This window comes from Tyto alba, unplaced genomic scaffold (genome assembly GCF_018691265.1).
Source record: "Tyto alba isolate M040663 unplaced genomic scaffold, T.alba_DEE_v4.0 Super-Scaffold_9, whole genome shotgun sequence".
In the NCBI taxonomy this organism is placed as follows: Eukaryota; Metazoa; Chordata; class Aves; order Strigiformes; family Tytonidae; genus Tyto; species Tyto alba.
In genome coordinates, this window is record NW_024881330.1 from 23,452,886 (window position 1) to 23,471,687 (window position 18,802).

The 18,802-nt window shown below is 37.2% G+C and overlaps 1 protein-coding gene across 5 annotated transcripts in view; it reads left to right on the plus strand.

The window, feature by feature from the left end:
• The window catches only part of RNF19A (ring finger protein 19A, RBR E3 ubiquitin protein ligase), a 60,637-nt gene that overhangs the window by 1,948 nt on the left and 39,887 nt on the right, over nt 1–18,802 (plus strand). Inside the window, exon 1 of one of the 5 annotated variants that reach the window (XM_032987914.2) lies at nt 1–209. This exon is cut by the window's left edge and continues 55 nt beyond it. The exons of the other annotated variants lie outside the window; for them this stretch is intronic. The gene's annotated coding sequence lies outside the window, so the exon portion shown is untranslated. The remainder of the gene's footprint in view (nt 210–18,802) is intronic. 5 annotated transcript variants of the gene reach the window in all.

Here is an 18,802-nt window from a genome sequence, read left to right on the forward strand (position 1 = left end):
CCCGGCTCTCGGCAGCGGCATCGGGCCGCCGGCGGGGCCCTGGGAACTCCGGCACTTGAACTTGCAGGGCACGGGGGAAGCAGGGAGCGCAACTCCCGGGCCTTCGGGGCGGGAGGGGCGAGGTTTGCACGCCCCCTCCCCCGAGTTACTAGTTTACCTCTCTGTGCTCCGTTGTCCAGCCCGGATCCGGTGGGTCGGCGGGGTTTCGAGTGAGTAGGGACGTTGGGTCTCAGGGGTAAAGGCGGTGGGGGGTACAAGGAGTGGTGATAGCGTTTTGCCGAGTGATTTCCTTGCACAGGTCCTTCTGCAGAGCTGGGAGTTTTCCACCTGGCAGTATACTATACACACCGCAACTATTGCAGGCACATCTCGGCAGGATAGGAAAAAATGGGTAAAAAATCGGAAAGCCAGCATGCCTGCAGGTGAGCTGAAGAGGTGATGGTTGGCAAAGAGGAGGTGTCCTGCCTTTCCCCTCCTGTTCAAGTGCTCTCTGGCAGGAAGAAATGGGGCTTTGCCAAAGGGATAGTAGTGGAATAGAGTTACAGGGATATGCTAAAGGGACAGTAGTTGAATGCGGTTATTGCTGAGCAGAGAAATCAAAACGTGAAGCCTTCGTGCCCTTCTGGTCGCTTATTGGAAATGTGCCTGTGTTTCCCTGTGAGGAGCACAACAAATCTTGTTTCTGTTAAAATACTGTACTTGGCATTGGTGCCAGTTAGTGCTTTATCTCAGTTGTCATCAAGCATAGCATTATTTTAAAAAAGCAAAAGGCAGTTTGGGAAATGGGTCTTTCAGGTTTTAATTCTGAAACAAAACTAATCAGAAATTAAGTTTTTTTTTTTTTTTCCTTCAGAGGTTTTTTTTTAAATAATTACTTTATTGGCAGCCGAAGAACCGTATTTAAGTATCTGATGAAGCTGTTTTTACTAAGTTAATGGGAAAAGAGAGTTTTTAGTTTAATATCCAGGTCAAACTGAAGTATAAATTCTGAATTGCCCAGCTAACAGAATTCGCTTGTGTGCTTAAAGTGATGGCTGTGTAACCTTACTTAACAATTTCCAAAATCTTACCACTATTTAACCGTAAACATTTAAATGCTTGTACTTAAAGCTTTCAGAAATCTGAAAAAGCACTTTTTTTTTTTTTTTTTTAAATTCCATGTGACCTAGGCCTATTTGGTCCAGAAAATGAAAATGAAAGTTTCACTTTTGCATAATGGAAATAATGCTGCTTTTACAAACAGTTCAGTAGAAGGCTTGCATATGTGTAACTCTTCTATATGCATATTTCTTGAATATGCCAGAGTTTCAACTGTGCTTTATACAATTTATGAAATGCTGAATTCTAGCTGTTATGTTTATGTGGTCAGCTATTGTTGAGTTTGAGGACATCGGACTGTCATTTATAAAAGGGAGTTGAAATGTGTACGTGTGGTTTTCTTTTCTCCCCTTCCCCTTAAATCTGTCAGACAAATGACAAGTTTCTTGTAGAGAGGAACCATTAGATTGTGATTAATTATGCTAGATGAGGCTTGGGAGGAAGCAAGATGCTTGACAGATGTATTTGTTTACCTTCATAGTGTGTACAAATCGTGGTCTCTCCATTAGTAAATGAATCATTAAAACTCCCTTAGCTATGGGATTCCCAGTTAGCATTAATATATGCATTAGGAAAACTTGTTTTATGTGGACATTATCAACCTGTGAAAGAACACAAGCCCTTGAATTCATTTGGCAGTTGGGTAGAGACTTTTGTGATGGAAAAATGTGTGTACTTTTTTTTTTTCTATTATTAATTAACAGTATTTATCTACTACTTCTCATGATGACAAACTTCAGACTGAATTTGTTCAGTGGGTAGGTGATTCTTCCTAGCCAGTCCAGTTAAGGGTTTTTTTTCTGTTTACCTGGGCCTTTTTGATCTTTACTTAGTCTTATTAAAGAATTCCTCACAAAGATTTGCCCACCTCCCCTGCTTTCCAGAGAAACAGAGTAGGATGCCTAAATCTCTTCAAAGGACTTCCGAATCCTGGTTTGGAAGCAGTAAGAAAGACCTTTGAACTCTGAAGTACAACTGTCCTGTTCTGCACCACCGTCCTCTGACAGCCTTTAACCAAGCTTGTGGTCTCCATTATGGGGTCGGTTTACTCTGGCCCATGGTCAGACATCCATAATTAGCTTTGTGATTTGTTTTCTGAATTGTACATAAACACCACATACCAACCTAGTAGAATAAATTTTAATACCTGACTAGAACAAGTTGATGGATAAGTGTTTTAGGCTCTACTTAGTGTGATTTCTAGTTTGTAGCTGAGTTACAAGTCAGTCTGATTCTTTCTTAGGGTCAGCGAGGGCTGTTTGAAGGACTAGTAAAAATACACATTCTAACACTGGCTTATCCATAAAGAAGCTGATTTCAGCTTTTTCTTTTTTTGCATTTGTCTTAGCTCTAAAATTTCCGTTGTCCCTTCAGTGTTAACTGATGATGTAGCTGAATGAATCGGTGTATATAACACAGCTTCATGATACCGAGAATGGTGTTGGATCATGTATTGCTAGAAGCATCTGAATTGCATCTGGAGGTAGACTTCCACCAAGAAGGCAAAAAAGTTACACAGAGTCCTAGAGAACTGGTTGTTTTTAGTAGTGTTGCAGTGTATGATTCCACCCACTGCCCCCCTGCAGGAAGAATGTGGAAGAGGCTGTATCAGTACCTTGAAAACAGTTGTAATTTTTTTTATGTTCCTATATTTTTCACAGAAGGAGAATTCCTTTTATTTCTGAGTCTCTGAAGTGGAAGCTTGTCTGTGATTTAGTCTAATGTTCATTTCTTGTAGTTTGTCTTTTTAAATCTTCAGTGAAATAATCTTTAAGGAAAAACTGAAATCTTTTTGTGTTTATATAGATTAGATTTCAGATATTATGTGTTCTACTTTAACTTGGAAAGAAATAAAAGTCCAAATAAATGAATGTGAGTTTGAACTAGAGTAGAATTCAGTGTAAAATTTCAGTCTTCCCTCTTAATTATTCACTTGAAGATTTCTTTGGGCACTCTTAAAATTTATTTTATTTCTTAGTACTTTGTGATAAGTTTTATATATGTAGGTATGTGGTCTATTAGTGATATTTATGTGTTGACAAATTTCTTCCAAACTTCTGTAACCTAATGTTCACCTCATTATCCCAGATTTCCTTGTAAGTTTATTTCTTAGTTGATGAGAAGAGACTATGGAAGACACTTTGCCTATCTCAGACAAAAGGCGGTTTAGTCTTCTTTCATCAATGATCTCTGGTTGTTTCATGTACTTTTCTGGCTATTCAGGCTTTGCAGAACTGTCTTTTATTTTGGTTTTGATTGCTGGTCCTCATCTGGGTTGACTGTTTTTTCTTAGTGCAGGTACTGACTTAAGGATCCAAAGCAAAACAGTGGATATCTAAAAAGAACTGTAAATGTTTTGTGGGACTAGAATATTACAGGGCTCTACTAGAAGTTTTCTTCCTGTTGTGATCATGGTTTACACCAGCTTTAGAATAGACTTTGAGTTTTTCAAAGTAGAATTCAGAGAAGAAAAGCCCCATAGCTGAGTTGTCATTTGTGATACCAGCCTTAGGCCTTTCCTCATTAAAGACAGTGAAGAGGGCTCTGACTGTCTGTTTTGCTTCACTTTCATGGAAGTCATGGCATACTTCTAAGAAAAATTAACCCTACCTTGAGGTTTATCCGTGGAATAAGAAAAAGTAGTAGTGCTTCCATTTTAGGTTACTTTTTTGCAGTGGGAGGATTACTGTAGGCTTTTCCATGCTCAGACTGTGGACTGAAGTCAGTCACCTGCTGGCTGACTCTTAGTATCCTGTTGGACAGGTAGCCAGAAAAATGCAGCTGTAATTGCCATTTACAAGGTGAGAATAGCTGTAGATTTTTTTTTTTTTCCCTGAAGTTCGAGTTTCCAACATGGTTCACTTCACGTCTAGATATATTGCACTGGTCTGGAAAGCTGATAGAAGAGCTGGTTTAACCTAAAGCAAGTTAGCAAAGAAACCTAATGAAATGAGCTTAAATAAAACTTACATATACACAGGTGTTTCCTCAGGCATTAAAACTTCCTCTCGTTAGAGGCCAGCACATCCCCTAATGATGTCTTAAGCAAGACATTTGAAGGGCATCTTGCAGAAATAAATGTTTGTACCAATTGAATTTGCCATAGTCACTTGTTTTTGCTTCCTAAGTAGAGCACAGCACTGTTAATGCAAGTATCCTGTTATTGTTCGGTACAAACTGTCATTGTGGGACTATGTCAATTCTGTTCTATTTCCATTTCTAGTTGAGATAAATTAATGTTAAACAAACATTTTTTCATAGATCCTTTAGCTGCTTCCATAAAGTAGATTAGAGCTCTTATTCTAAATTGGAGCCACTGGCTGTCCCTTTCAGTTGTTCCATTTAGTGAATGAAGAACTGCTTCAGCAAGAGGACTAACTCTGGAGGAACTTTGAAGTAAGAATTACGTTGCTTTGGTTTCATTGTTTTTCACCGATGCTGCATATCCTTCACATATCACTTTTAAAATTCTTAGTTAATGATCAGATTTTTCACATAAGGCCAAGCTCTGTGACCCACATCAAGTTAATCAAGTTCTGGTTTTATCTGAAAATGCTTGATCTGTAAGACAGTTTGAGCTATACTGTTTAGTGCACTGTATAAGACTTCTGGGATACAAATTTACCTTGCATATATTTTCAAGAAATGGTTTGTATGAAGTGTGAAGTAGCCCTGCACCTTAGCAGATCCACTGACCAGTGGAGATTCAGGTGAGACTGAAGGTTTTAGCTGAGGCATGGGGATTTTTCAGTGCTGCGTGGCTAACATTTTGGATATGTTGACATCAGAGCACTAGTGTTGCTGTGCCTTGTTTTTATTTTTTAAATATTTATATAAAATAGCCTTGTTAACTGGCTGCTCTTAGACAAATAAGAGTCTTTCTTAGCACCGTAATGATTACATTCCAGAGGAAAATACTATTGGAGGTGCCATGCCTAAATGTGTCATTCATTGCGTTTGATGAAAGTACAGAGTGCACAGAACTGACAGTATATTTCAGTGAAGCTGGACAAGGGGAGGGATGTTTTGGCAGATCCTCTGCAGTATCGTTATTCAGAACTCAATCTCAGGAAGAAGCATTTATACCTTTTTAGGCAATAAAAGGCTTTTATTCTGTCTAAGTTAGGTAGTTGATGAATGCTTTGGGTTTTTTATGACCTGAAAATCGGGGGCCATATGCTCAGCCCATATTCAGTGCTGGAGCTCTTCCTTGTATTAAGATCTAATTGTACCTTGACAGTAAATGTGTAAATGTTTTAGTATTAACTGAACATCTGTACAGGGACTGTATCTAGTAAGTGAAGATGCTGACAGAGAGTGGTTGTTGCAACATATTGTTTGGCTTTACTCCTTCATATCAAAATGCTGTATGTAGGGAGCATCCAGTTGTCCCTCAAACATCTAATAGTGGAAGAACATTTGAATAGGAATAAATAGTGGCTGTAGTGAGACCACCCAGCTGGTAAAGGTGAAGCCTGCTGAGAAACATTTTCTTGTGGTGAGCCACTGGCGAGTGTCTTACTTTGGGTCTGCCTTTGGTGTTTCCATAATAAGCAATCTAGTATGTTGATCAGTGCAAAGAAATGTGGCTGTAAGATGAAGTGTGTTCAAGGTTAAAAGACTATTTTTAGAATGTGTACTAGAAGAATAATTGTTATCAAAGACTTTTTCACTGAGTGTCCTGGTGGAGGTGTTCTGACTTTGTGTTCCTCTATCTTAAGTCAAATATAAACAGGATAAAGCCTTTAAAATTACATTTTTTTTTTCCTGAGTTGAAGTTCTTGCTTCAGTTTTCTGAGAAGAGCAGTTACCTTCTCAGTTTCATTTTACCAGTGAAGCTGTATCTGATACTGACTTTTTGCTTGACTGAATCTTCAAAAAACGGAGTGAAGCTTTCCTTTATATGACACTGCTAAAAATACATCTTGGGAAACCAGGAGCCCTTTTACGCAGGGTCAGAGATGGAGGTATCAAACTTCTAGGTCCTTTTTAAGTAAAGGGATCTTTAGTGCTTATAGCCTGTGAAGCCAGTCTGTTTCTTTCCTGAAGTGTAAATTTGCAGTGACTGCAGAATCTTATCTGTGGGACAACATAGAGAATAAACCTGTGAACCTATTGTGCTCACTATTTCTCTTAATTTCACACCACCGTGGTTTTAAACCATCTCCATTTGTACTGAGATTTTTTTTTTATCTAGTGACAGAAGTATTTTCATCATTAAGTTCCTATCTGGATAGTTAGTATTTTTTTTTCCTCCCTTCTTTCTTCCCCTTCCTGTTCCTATTTGCCCTTGTCTTTTTCCCCACCCCTTTATGTGTCAGTATGCTTTTGTTCAGACTTTGTGGTGGTGGTGCGTAGCTGCAGAAAAGTAGACTTTGCCTTCTGTGACTTGACACCAGGCAGAAATTCAGCCAGGGTAAGAATAGAAGAGAGGCCTGTAAGCTCAGCACAGGAGTCCCAAGTCTTTCCATTATTAACAATTAAAGATGATTCCAAGACGAATTAGGTGATGGATTAACTAACTAATGAAAAGAGAACAAGGATAAACAAAGAGAAGGATCTTGCCTTGCAAGAATTCAGATTATTAGGATTACATGCTGCCTGCCTGTCTGGGAAAGAAATAACAAGCTTCCCTGTTTTTAGTGTTAATTTAGTTAGTAGATAAGGTATATGATGTGCCAGATAAACTTATCAGTTGCTGTTGAATTGAAGCCTTGCAAAGAGGTGTTGTTTACTGGGGAATGAGTTAAGAAATAGAAGCGTCCTGTTTAGCCCTGCCCAGCAGTGCTTTAGCTTTTTCTCTAAAACAGTAAGCAGTGAAAACGACTTCTTCCCACCTCCTACACCCTGCCCTAATCAGCATAATATCATGGCTGGATCTAGACCAAGAAGAGTTGTTTGAGTAAAATATGAAGACAGTGACATGGTTTTGTTTTCATTGTTTTTTTTTTTTTTTCTGTTTTGTTTCTGAGGTGTGAGGTACTGTTGTATTTTTTTAGGGCTATATATACTCATATTCTTTTTTCCTCTCAAAGGTCATACAGTATTATCTTTCTTTTTTAAGCATAACAAATAATTTCTAAGTCACAGTTTCGACCTAAATTATCTCTCACATGCTGTGGGAATCTTTGCACTGTATGTCTCTTAAATCCATTGTATGGAAAATGGTATACGCACCATTAATGTAAAGAAAGCCACAGAATGCAGCATTTGTGGGATGGATTCTCTTAAACCTCCTGTAAACTTGCTTTTGTTCATCTGTGGTGGTTAAAACTAAAATTAATAAAGAGTATGTATTTTATTTGGTTGATGTTCTTCCTGAAATGTATGAAAACACACCTCCAAGAGTACACAGAAGAATAGTTTCATTGTGCTGAAAGTCGCTCAGTCAGAGAACAAATTAGAACTCCAAAAGGAGGGAGCTTCCAGTTGGCAGTACAGTGAACAAAAATACAACACTATGGAAAGCCTCAGTAGATTGGTGCTTTTATCTGTAAAAAAGCAATGTAGGTATGGAAGTTCTCTGTAAAATGTAGTCCTTATGAAGTTAGAACTATTCACCTTTTAAGTTCAGCTCTCTGAAATGTGTGCTTTGTTTGTACAGTATTACCATAGGTGAGTAATGGAATAAGGGTGGTTTTGGAGTATTTGGGGATGAAGATAAAAACTTGTTTTGGTGATTTTATTTCCTTCAAAAAAGGGAGGTTATTAGATTTACCGTCATTATCACGTGACTCAAGTCATCAAAGTAGCTGACTGGAGAATCTCTTTGAGTAACTAACTATTGCCTTAACTTCTCTAATGGGCATTCTGCAAAGTGGTGAGTTTTGTAGGTGAAAAATGGCTCCAGTTCTGATAGTGTGTAGAATGCAAGAACTCTCTTTCCATAGTAAAGACAAGGAAGATGCCTTCTGGGTACTGATAGTTTCACTTTGTTTCTCAGAAACTGTAATAATGAGTGCACTAGAAATACTAGAAATGGGTAGGTATGGCTCCTCTAGCAATGAGGTTACTTATTTGCCCTGGTGTTGTAATGTGAGGGATTGCATGTGTTAATAAAGTGAAACAGATTCTGCCATTGCATGCAGCTTATTGTCATTGTGAGGTTTCAGGTTATTCTCAAATGTCAAGGAATGCCAGAATTAAGGTTGAAGAAGCAACCATAGTTTGATTACCTGTTATGCCTACCTTTATTAAGTCATATTGCTTGATTACACTGCTGTGGTTTTTTGGTTTCTCTTTTTTTCCCTGTAGAAGCATTCCTCAGAATACATTTGCCCTGTCCACTGGGGAGCCTGTCTAGATTGGGCAGAAATAAACCTAGTCTATAGGGCAGTTGTTTCCTTTGAATAAGTTTGGAGATATAATGCAAATAGAGCAGAGAGCTGAGAAGATTTTCTTCTTGCCTGATGAAGGTATCTGAATCCTGGCCGTGTAGTATCAGTGGTATTTCTTAGTTTGGGGTGGGGGTGGTGTGTGTGTGTACACAAGTGATACCGCATGTACCTTTGAACATATAATTTGCTGTCTAATATAGCCTGAAAGAAATTAAGTCCTTGGGTATCTCAGATCAGGCACGTGAGTTTGGTAAATAAATCTATCCTTAATCATATGCTTTAATACTGTATCTGTTAGTGCTACTTCAGTGGGATGAATATAGTATTTGACTATTTCAGCAATATTAATCTAACATATCAGTGCTCTGCAATGGTATATGAGGAAATAAATTCCTGATTTCAGTGTAGCATTTTGTGCAGTATTCTTTTCTGAAGTTTTTTTTTTTTTTTTAGATAGGGGTCATGATGGGTAAGAACAAACAAAATACTGAGTAGTGACCTGATAAGTGTGAACCTGGCAAAGATTCTGTGGGGGAAAAGGGATAAAAGCCATCCAATTAAACTGTCATAATATATTTCAGCACTCATTTCCGAACTCCAGGACTTAATTCTGTTTACTTGATAAAAGTTATTTCTAATATAGTTTGTGTGCTGTTTCCTAGCTGTTAAAAATAATAATTGCAATCATATCAGCAGGTTTGGAAGCTACTTACTAGACAGACCGCTGCTATTTGAGCTAGTGGTATCTAATAATACTCTGTCATGCTTTATAGGGATCAACCCTAGACAGTATGATCCATGTGCTTATGCAGAGGGTTTTATGGATGTCTTTAGACTGTGGAGGATGAGTGCTAGAGGAAGGCATGCTTTGACAGTACAAGCTGCTTTTGCTTCTTTTTTATTTGTCACCAGCAATGTACCTTTTACTTTCTGCACACTTAAGTTTTTTGTCTAAATACTACACCTATTTAGTTTAGATTGGCCAAGGTATCTTTCTAACAAAAATCACACATCATATCCTTTTTAATACCTAATCTGTCACCTTTGTCTTTCTCTCTTGTCATTTGGAGGTGCTCCCTCTCTCTGTTCCCAGTTCAATGATTCTTTGCAGGGTCTCTTTCTCCTAGGCCAGGATGCTCAGAATCGTGTCTAAGCAAGTTTGGACTATATCGATTCTTGTTTTCATCTACTCTTTCCCCCTGAGCCCTTTCTCTCCATGAGTTTAATCCTGCCCCCTCCACATTTGGTTAGAGTATCTTCTGCACTCTTGTTACTTAGTAGTGGAATCATGGAAATGATAAATAAGCTTCCTAGCTTTATTTTCTGGTACTTTGACCCAGCATGTTCTACACCTGGAAGCGAAAGGAAGATTCTGTTCAGTTCCAGTCTGGATCGAGTTCAGGAGAGGTTTTAGCAGATAAAATATATACCCATTGCTGAAAATCATGTATCTTCTCCCATTTCCAGAAAATTGCAAGCGTGGCTATATTCACGTTGCTGGAAGGCTGATAAAATGTAAATCCTAGATACACAAGCCAGAATTCAAATTCCAGCTTCACAGTGTGCTAGTGCTAAACCTTTCCAGAGAAAATATTGCAAGTTTTTGATTTATTTTCTTTTCTAAGATTTTTTCATTAAAATGTTATGATTTTTTGAGGTGTGGGTTATTTGTTATTGGCTTTGTTGAAGTAGGAGTGCTGAAGATCTTAGTATGTAACTTTCAGCCCAGTTTGCTTGAGAAGATTCTAAGCAGCTTTGCAAATAGGGTGTTACAGTGAGAATTGTGAGGCAATCATAATAATAGAGTTACTAGCCTTTCTTTTAACAAGAAATTGTCTTGAAATAAATGACTTAGTAAACTGCAAAAATGAGGTGAGTCACAATGCATTTAACTTCTTTCTACTTTAGTTTCTGTTTTCAATAGCATGGTTGTATTTTTCCAATTTGACTTAATCTGACTGTCTGCTTACATTCTCCTCCCCCATAACATCTGCTGTTTAACCATGAGGTGCTATATCCATCCTTGCTTTAAGCCTGCTGCTGCCTTTTGTAGGACTGCTGTACCCTTTTATGTGCTGCTCGTATCTGGCTTCTGGAGTAAGTTCTGGTAAATGATTGTCTTTTGGGAGTTAGTCCCGCAGAAGAGTGAAGCGTGCTACTTGGGAAGCTTAGCTGCTATTGTAAGGACGTCATTAACTTAGCAAATAGCTGCAGTGGTTTAAAATGTTAAACCGTTAACCAACTCCTATTTATTAATGTCCTCCTCCTGGAATTTACAAACCTGCAACAACCAATATAATGAAATGCATACCCCTGCTTCTGTTCAGATCTGGAGGTTTAGCTTAAACCTTTCTTATAGGCAGTTTGAACATTTGACCTCACTCTGAAGAGTGCAAGGTGGCCCTGTTCTGAATTTCTCCTGCAAGGTAGGCTAACGCGCAACAGAGACAGCATGGACAACTACTAGTACTAATTTAAACCTTTTAAGCTAGTTCAGTAGGAGCCTTATCTGTAGGACTCTCAAACTACATGGTGAAGCTTACTGAGCATAAAGCTCCTCTATACCAGAGCCTCTTGCTTTGGACATTGGAAGTGATGCATTCTCTTTATTATTCAGCATTTTAAAATGCAGTGAAATAACTTAATACCTATCTATGTTCCTGTAGAACTTGTCTGTCATGTGTTTATCCACATCAAGTTGCTTTGTGCATTGCTGGATGAAATTAATATATAAAAAACCTGTGAGCTGCTTAACTGCACATTAATATAATTTTCTAAATGTATTTTTTCCCCCACAGAAATAAATTTCTTAAATAAAACTTAATTTAGTCTTCAACAACTCCAGGTGTTACTTATTTTATAAATATCTTATCACTTAAGTTACAGTAAGTTTGAACTAAAACTGAGGGCACATTGAAAAAAATGGTGTAGTATCTTATGGGAATTCTGCAGTCTCATTTAAAGTTTCTCGTTTTGTTTTGTTTTTAACTGTCATGTCCCTAGGTATTTTACCATTTAATTGTAGTGATGTTGAGGAATTTCTTCATATATTTACAACTTGAAGTGATACTGGTGTTTTCCTGTCACTGTGATCATTTAATTTTGTGCTTAGGGCCATAGAGTGGTACTTGCTAGTACTGTGGAATAATAAATGCCCTGTGGTTGCCTTCCTTTTGTAAAGCAGTAAGATTAATATTAAAGTATATGTTTAGCAAAGAATTTTTTGAAAGATCTGTGCTGACATAAAGTTTCTTTTTAAGAAATTTAAATAGCTTTTCAATGAAACTATACACCTGCTTCCTTTACTGTATTAGTGTAACTGTTTTCTTTGGAACTGTAGGAGGAAATAAATGGTTTCAAATAAATAGTGAAGCTCCTGACTTCAAAGAACTTCCTTCAAAAGTGAAATAACTTCACTTTCCTTTCTCAAATGAATAAAACCCAAACATACCATATCTTGTTACATTTTTGGTTTTTTATTCATGTATATAAATCTGAAGGGATTTTTATCTTGGGTATTTTATAGGTAAAGAATTATTCATATAGGACACCTTGAATTAAGTTACATTAGAGACATGGTTTAGTGATGGACTTGGTAGTCTTAGGTTAACATTTGGACTTGATGATCTGGAGAGTCTTTTCAGACCTAAATGATTGTGTGAATTAGTGTTGGAAAAGATTTATGTGAGTTATTCTCATCTGTTGCATGTCTTTTATTATGGTGATGTAAAAAGAAAAGTCTTCCTTGGAGATGAACCTCCTGGATGAGAAGAGGCATTACAGCTAATTTTTTCTGCAGTGATACTTCAGGGCAGTGTCTTTTCTTCTTCAGTGACTCCTTACCTAGAGTATCCCAAAAATAGAGGAGATAGCATCTGTTCTCATCCTCTGCTTAACCAGGACATTACTTAAGGAATATAATTAAAACATAATAATTTTTACTGGCAAAGGCTGCTTAATTAGGATGCCTGCAGATATTTGATCTTCAAATAAGCTTATATATACACACAGATCAAATGTTCAAAACTGGACACTCATTTGTTTTCACTGTTCTTATAATAACTACAGTATTGAATGCTCCTGAAATTCTGTCTTGTTTAGGTTTCATTGGCAGTTCACTTCCTCTGCAAATCTGACACGTAAGGACTGCTCTCCCCCATCCTTTTAGGATGCTGAGTGCATGTACTCTTGCTGTGTTTGGAAGTGTATGCTTAGCACTTTCAAAAACTTGATGCTTTTTTTGTTTGATTTGGTCTGTTATAAAAAGTTTTTATTAAAGTGTGTTCCTTTAATACTATGCTCTGTAATACAGTGCTTTCAGCAGTCTCCTGGAAATAATGTAATTTCTAAGATCTCTATCAGTTCAGCTCTACTTCACAGCACTTTTTTGGTAGGTTCAGAGAAACGTTTTCCAAGTCCATGATTAGTGAAATATTTTACTACTATTGACAAGCCAGACCAGGTGTGAATTACATATGACTATGTTTTATATACCAAATGCTCTCCCTAGCTCAGTAAATACCTCCCTCATCAGAGATCTGACTTATAATATGCCCTGATTAAAAGCAATAGTTAAATATTACAGCATTGATATTGTTAAATTGAAAAAAAAAAAAAATCCCTGTCACAGCTAGATAAGAATGTGCTTTGTTTCATTAGAGTTACTTTAATACTTTTTTTTAAGGAAGCTTTTCTTGACAAGCTTGTTTATTGGTTACAATAGGTTAATATGCCTGCATTGTAATAAAGTACATTGCTTTCCATCCTATTTTTGGAATATTTTTTTTAGGAAGAAAATATTTGATAGAAAACTGAGATACTAATGTATATTTATATGGCCATAAAATTTTAACTTCAGTGTTATATATTTGGCTTAACACTCTTAACAAACTTGTTCTAGAATTGAGGGAGCTTGCATTCCGCACCAAAAATTGCATACTAGTACTGTTTTTAAAGAGCAGAACTTTTAATTACTGGAGAATCTGACACCCAAGGCATCAGTTTAGAAGTTTTCCCTCCTGCCGGATGTGGTTACAAACTAGTTTATAGCTAATTAATATATTTCTGAAGCTTTTAAAATAATGAGGGAAAAAATAAGATTTAGAACAAAATAATTGTGAATAATTGGGTTGCTATTAGAATATTAGATATTTTTCTTTATTTCAATGATTTTGATAAAAAGTGTGGACTATTTTAGATATTATATGTAATCAGAAGAGAATATGGGAATAGCAGGGAGTTATTTCACCCCATTCTTTAAAGGAAAACAAAGAAAGGGGATTCACCTCTGAGCCAAAGTGTGGTGCCTGGTCTAACTGTGCATACCTGGTCAGGTTATCTAAGAAATCTTAGTAATAAGCAGAATATCAGAATATTCCTGCTAGCTACCAGAAAAAAAAAAAAAGGGATATGATACAGTTATTGACAGAAGGTCAAATTTCCCCTCCACCTTTAAAACAAAACCAAACCAAATCCAACTCCCTTCACCACACCAGGCTGGGAAAGGACAGAAGTTATTCACTGGTTTGGGGAGACACATTAATTTCTGACCCCTGTGGGTGGCCAATGAAAACTTTGCAGCCTGGGATTAAATCACTGCAACAGATACCAGTGTCAGCTGAAAGACATCCAGCACTCCCCAAGGGGATTCTATCACAAGTTTAATAATGCTTCACAAATGAGAAAAGAAATGTGTTGTCAGTTTGCTGTAGAATTTATTATTAAGACAAAGACTGTACCTGATCAGGATGCAGTTTCGCTTGTTTTTTTCCCCCGTAGACTAGTTTTGATTATGGGGGAAAAATATTTCAGTCCAAAGTTGAAATTCAAATGCTTAGTGTGGTGTCTAGTTGGGGTTCTATCCTTGTTCTATTCTTTTGTATATGCAATTAGACAGCAATTAGTTGTGTGACATCTTGAGTTAAAATAATCTGGCTTTCGACTGCCATCTTAATTTTTTGTGGAAAGAGATTATCTTGAATAGTTTTTTTTTTTTTTTCAGTATTATTTTTTACTCCACTTAAATAAGAGAAGGGACAGTCTGGAAGAAATAGTGTTCAAGGGTTCAAGAATAACAGGATTTTGCACTTGCATGGGAGAGTGATTTCAAAACTTGACGTTATTTTTTGTTGTTGTTATTGTGTCTTATTTCTTAAAATTCATTAAAGGAAGTCTTGGTGGAATGCAAATGCAATATCAAACAGCGTATCTGCAAAACAGAGGCCCAGAGTTGTTAGAAATAAGGCCTGTTGTGTGGCAAAGCTGGAAAGAAAATGAAGGGTTCACTATAATTTGTCACTGATGTTTATTTGGCAGCCCTCCTGTCTTTATCTTGACTGGTGTTCTATCAGTCAGTGCACTTCTATAAGGATCACTTAAATTCCATTTATTCAATATCCAGCTGAAAATGTGATGCATCAGAAAGACTATGGAACAGACCTGTGATATGCCATAATTGAGACAACCCAGATTTGTTTTTCTGAACAATTCATAGTTACTCTGCTATCTAAAACTGTGATTTTTTTTTTTTTTTTTGATCAGTTTGTCTGTTGAAGCTCTTGTCACTTTAAAAAAGAATGAATCTTATGTAAGACCAAAAAATTTCATGGTGTTTCTTCTCAAGGTTTATTATTTCAGTCTGATTCATTTCCTGTTTTTCTGCTAATGCACTGACAAAAGCAGAATCAAGTATCCTTCAACTGTTTGTAAATCTAGACAATATGTAATTCACTGTATTATAAGTGGTTGTATGTAGCTGTAAATGATGCAGAGTTTTACACAGTACTTTCCTCTGTCAGTCTCTGATCATGCACTTGCTTCCCTGGCTAACCTCACAGCTCCGAGGCTTCGTATCTCTCTAGGTGGCAATTCTGTTCATATATGAGAAAGATGAGGATAAATCAGAACTTCTATTCTCATATCATAATGTGAGACCAAGAAGATACTCAGTGAGATTAGTAGCGAATCATATATTGATTTTAAAGGAGTAATTTTTTTTGAGCTGTGTTTCATTAGGCTGTTGAACTCATTACCATAGACTTCCTGGGGGATTCACAGCACTGAGAGATATTTGATATTTATATGAATGGCAATATAGAAAGTGCTAGAACATACTGGCAGGGATATAAGCTTACTTCTTGGATTTGAAAGCAGTCTGCCAAGTTAAGAGTTTGTGTTTAGGGCACAAACCAAATGGGAGACTTTTCACCCTTCATCTGCACCAGCCTTACATGCTCTGGAGTCAGGATCCTGTACTTACGAAATCCAGTGCAACTGTTCGTATGGTCTGGTGGACTTTGAGGGTAGTCAGGAATGTCAGTGATTATTTAAATAACAGTGTGGTTTTTCTCATGGCTACCGATATCTTGAAATGCATTAAAATTGTAACATTTTACTACATTCTTGTAAGATTAATGATGTTTGAGTAAAATACATATTATATAAGGGCTAATCTATATTAAGGGTGTATTGAAAGAGTATGTCTTACATAAAAGCTAAATCTCATCCCTTACAAACAAATACGTGGAAAAAGATAAGCCTTTCCAATAGGGTATTTTTTCATGATGTTGTAGTTCATGCTGTAATTCACAAATTTATGAATTAGGAGACAGTTGGATGTTTGCAATTTCTTTCATAAAACATAATCAAATTAAGTAATTGTTTAAATGTTGGGGGGGTTAAATTGGTATTACAGTAGTATAGTATTTAAATCCTTTTCAAATGTATCTTTCATAATTAGTTTGAGTGATAGTATAGCAGTCTTGGTCAGGTGCTTAACTATAAAAAATTTAATCTAAACGTATGGACCTTTTTCTGTTACGGTTTGTGAAGTTAGTACTAGAAAGGTCATTGAGTTATTTGGGATTGTTTTTGTCCTTTTTTATCAAGTTCTTGTCTTCCTTCTGGATATGTGGGATGAGAAGGTCATTTTCTTGAAGAGTGTTAAACACCTCTGGGCTACCATGACAGACCATGCACTTTGCTGAGCAAAGAAAAATTTAAGGGCTCTTTCCAGTGATGCCAGTCATATGGAGGATACTGTACTGTAAAATGAGCAGTGGATAAAAGATAGAAACATAATCTTTTTGTACTGGCATAGTCTATGGATGTTTGAGAGAGACTACGGGGATATATATGAGGGATGAAAAAACATGCTTTATTTCTGCTCCAAATGGTGGTGGGATTTGTAAATGTGGTTAAGGATAGCCATGGTGATGGGAGGCTGGACTGGTGTGCTGCATATATTAGAGTACAGGCAAATGAGTGCAAGTGGTAAAGTTACTGTTGCTTAATGCTTAGTAGCTCAGACATAGGAGGCTGACTGTTCATGTGAGCCCACGCTAACTGTGAGATAAGACACGTTCGCCCCTGTCCATCGTCAGGCTGTTCTGTTTATTGTCTGTGTGAGAGTTCGGCAAGTCACATTATCTGTCTGCCTCAACCTTCTATCTGCAAAACAAGAATGATGCATCCTTTCTCTTCATGCTTTGTTTTTAGAATTTACACTGTATACGGAAATACACATATACACTAAGTGTATGATGAAGTGAAAATGGTCTTGGTAGGTATTCATTTTGGCTGGGGCCACTATCATCAGTAAGCAACAAAGAATGCATCTTTTTAGGAGTGTATGTGTATACAGTACTTGGAACTGGCAATATCTTCTATAAATTAATACTTCATATTATGAAGCTAGGCATTCCAATTTTTTTTACTATATTTCATTCAAAATGGTCTGAAACATGTAAGTTTTATGGCTCAACTTGGATATTAAAACAACCAAACAAAAACCCCCCCACCATATACTGTTTCTGAGAATGCAGAGGAAATGTTTTTCATTTAAAAATATAATCCCTTAGAACTGCTCCGAGAAAGTTACAATGTCTGTGTTTTGGAACAGAGGTGATCTTTTTATATATTTTTTTTTTTTCTTCCTCCTCTTGTGTATCCCTCCCCTTAGAGAAGCCTTGCTCCATCTTTACTCTTTCCCTGTGAAAACTTGCAAAGAATGACAAATTTTTATAAATTGGTTTTGAGCATTTTCTGTAAAGACTGGTGTGGCACCTAAATTCCTGAATATTTCACATACAACCATACTTTTTCAGCCATTGTAGCAATTGGTGAGATACTTAAATTTTGTCTTCCAGCTGCCAGGCATCAAGTCAATAACGAGAGCCCCAAGTGAGAAGGGGGAATGCTTCCTCTGCTCTTGGTTCTCTGCCAGATTGAGAGGCTTGAGGCAAAGTGGGAGATGCCTACCTCCAGTTCAGAGGAGATACAGGGAAAGGTGGTGGGTAGAGGCAACAGGAGGGAGAAGGAAAAGGGATAAGTGTATGCCTTGAGCAAGAGTAGGAAGAAAAGATTGCATGCTGGAATAGAGGAGTTAAGGTTGATGAAGGCTGAAACTACTGAAACAGCTGCTTTAATACTTTTTTAGATCAAATCTTTCTTGTTTTTATGACAGCTTTTCCTATTTCCCATTATTGTTCCACTCCTGCCATACATGTATTTTTGTAGCTTTCAAACTTGAGCATTGGTAAAGGAAAATGATAGAAGGAAAGAAGGGACTGTTCACAGGTATTATCTTTAACCCCTGCTAAGTACTGGCTAACATCTGGGCCAGCACAGTGTCATGTGGGTTCAGTTCTGGGAGGGAGGGATGGAAAGGTTAAATGAAGCTTAGCCCTGGGTAGCCCTCTAAGCTGTGTCTGCTGTTGCAGGAGCTGTGATTTATTTCACAGTTTTCTTACGTTCTTCCACTGAGATATATTCCACAGCCCCTAGTTCAAAAAGCACTGCAGCAGACTGTAGTCTCCTTGAGGGAAGGCATTCTTCTAGATTTGTTTTCTTCTTTAGAAACCCATTAGCCAATACTAATCAAATCCGTTATGGGGACAGAAGTTTCAAAGATAAACTCATTCTAGCTAATGCTAGCTAAGTCTTCTCATTTAATGTTTGTGCGTTACCAAATTGTATAAAATTCTCATGCCTGAACAACAGAAATCCTGTTGACATTTAAATCATTATAGACAACAGCCACATTATTTGGAGCATGCTGTGGTATAAACTTTGGATAGAAAATACTAGAACGATGAGTCTGTGATAGCCTTATTTGCAGAGTGTTTATGTGGTGTTGGTCAAGGCCTTCATAGAGTAGCTAGGTGTCTGTTTTCCTGTATGCCCATCTTCAGACATTCATGGTGTTGGTCTGCAAGTAGCTACTGCTGTCACTGCTCAGCATAAGTTTTGAATTTGTACAATCCTCTACTGACACAAAATAGCCTTACAACTTTGGCAGCCTGCAATATCTTAATCTTATTTCAGGTGGCAGTTTTAGCCATGGTGTCTGTTTCCCATTTTGCAAATTT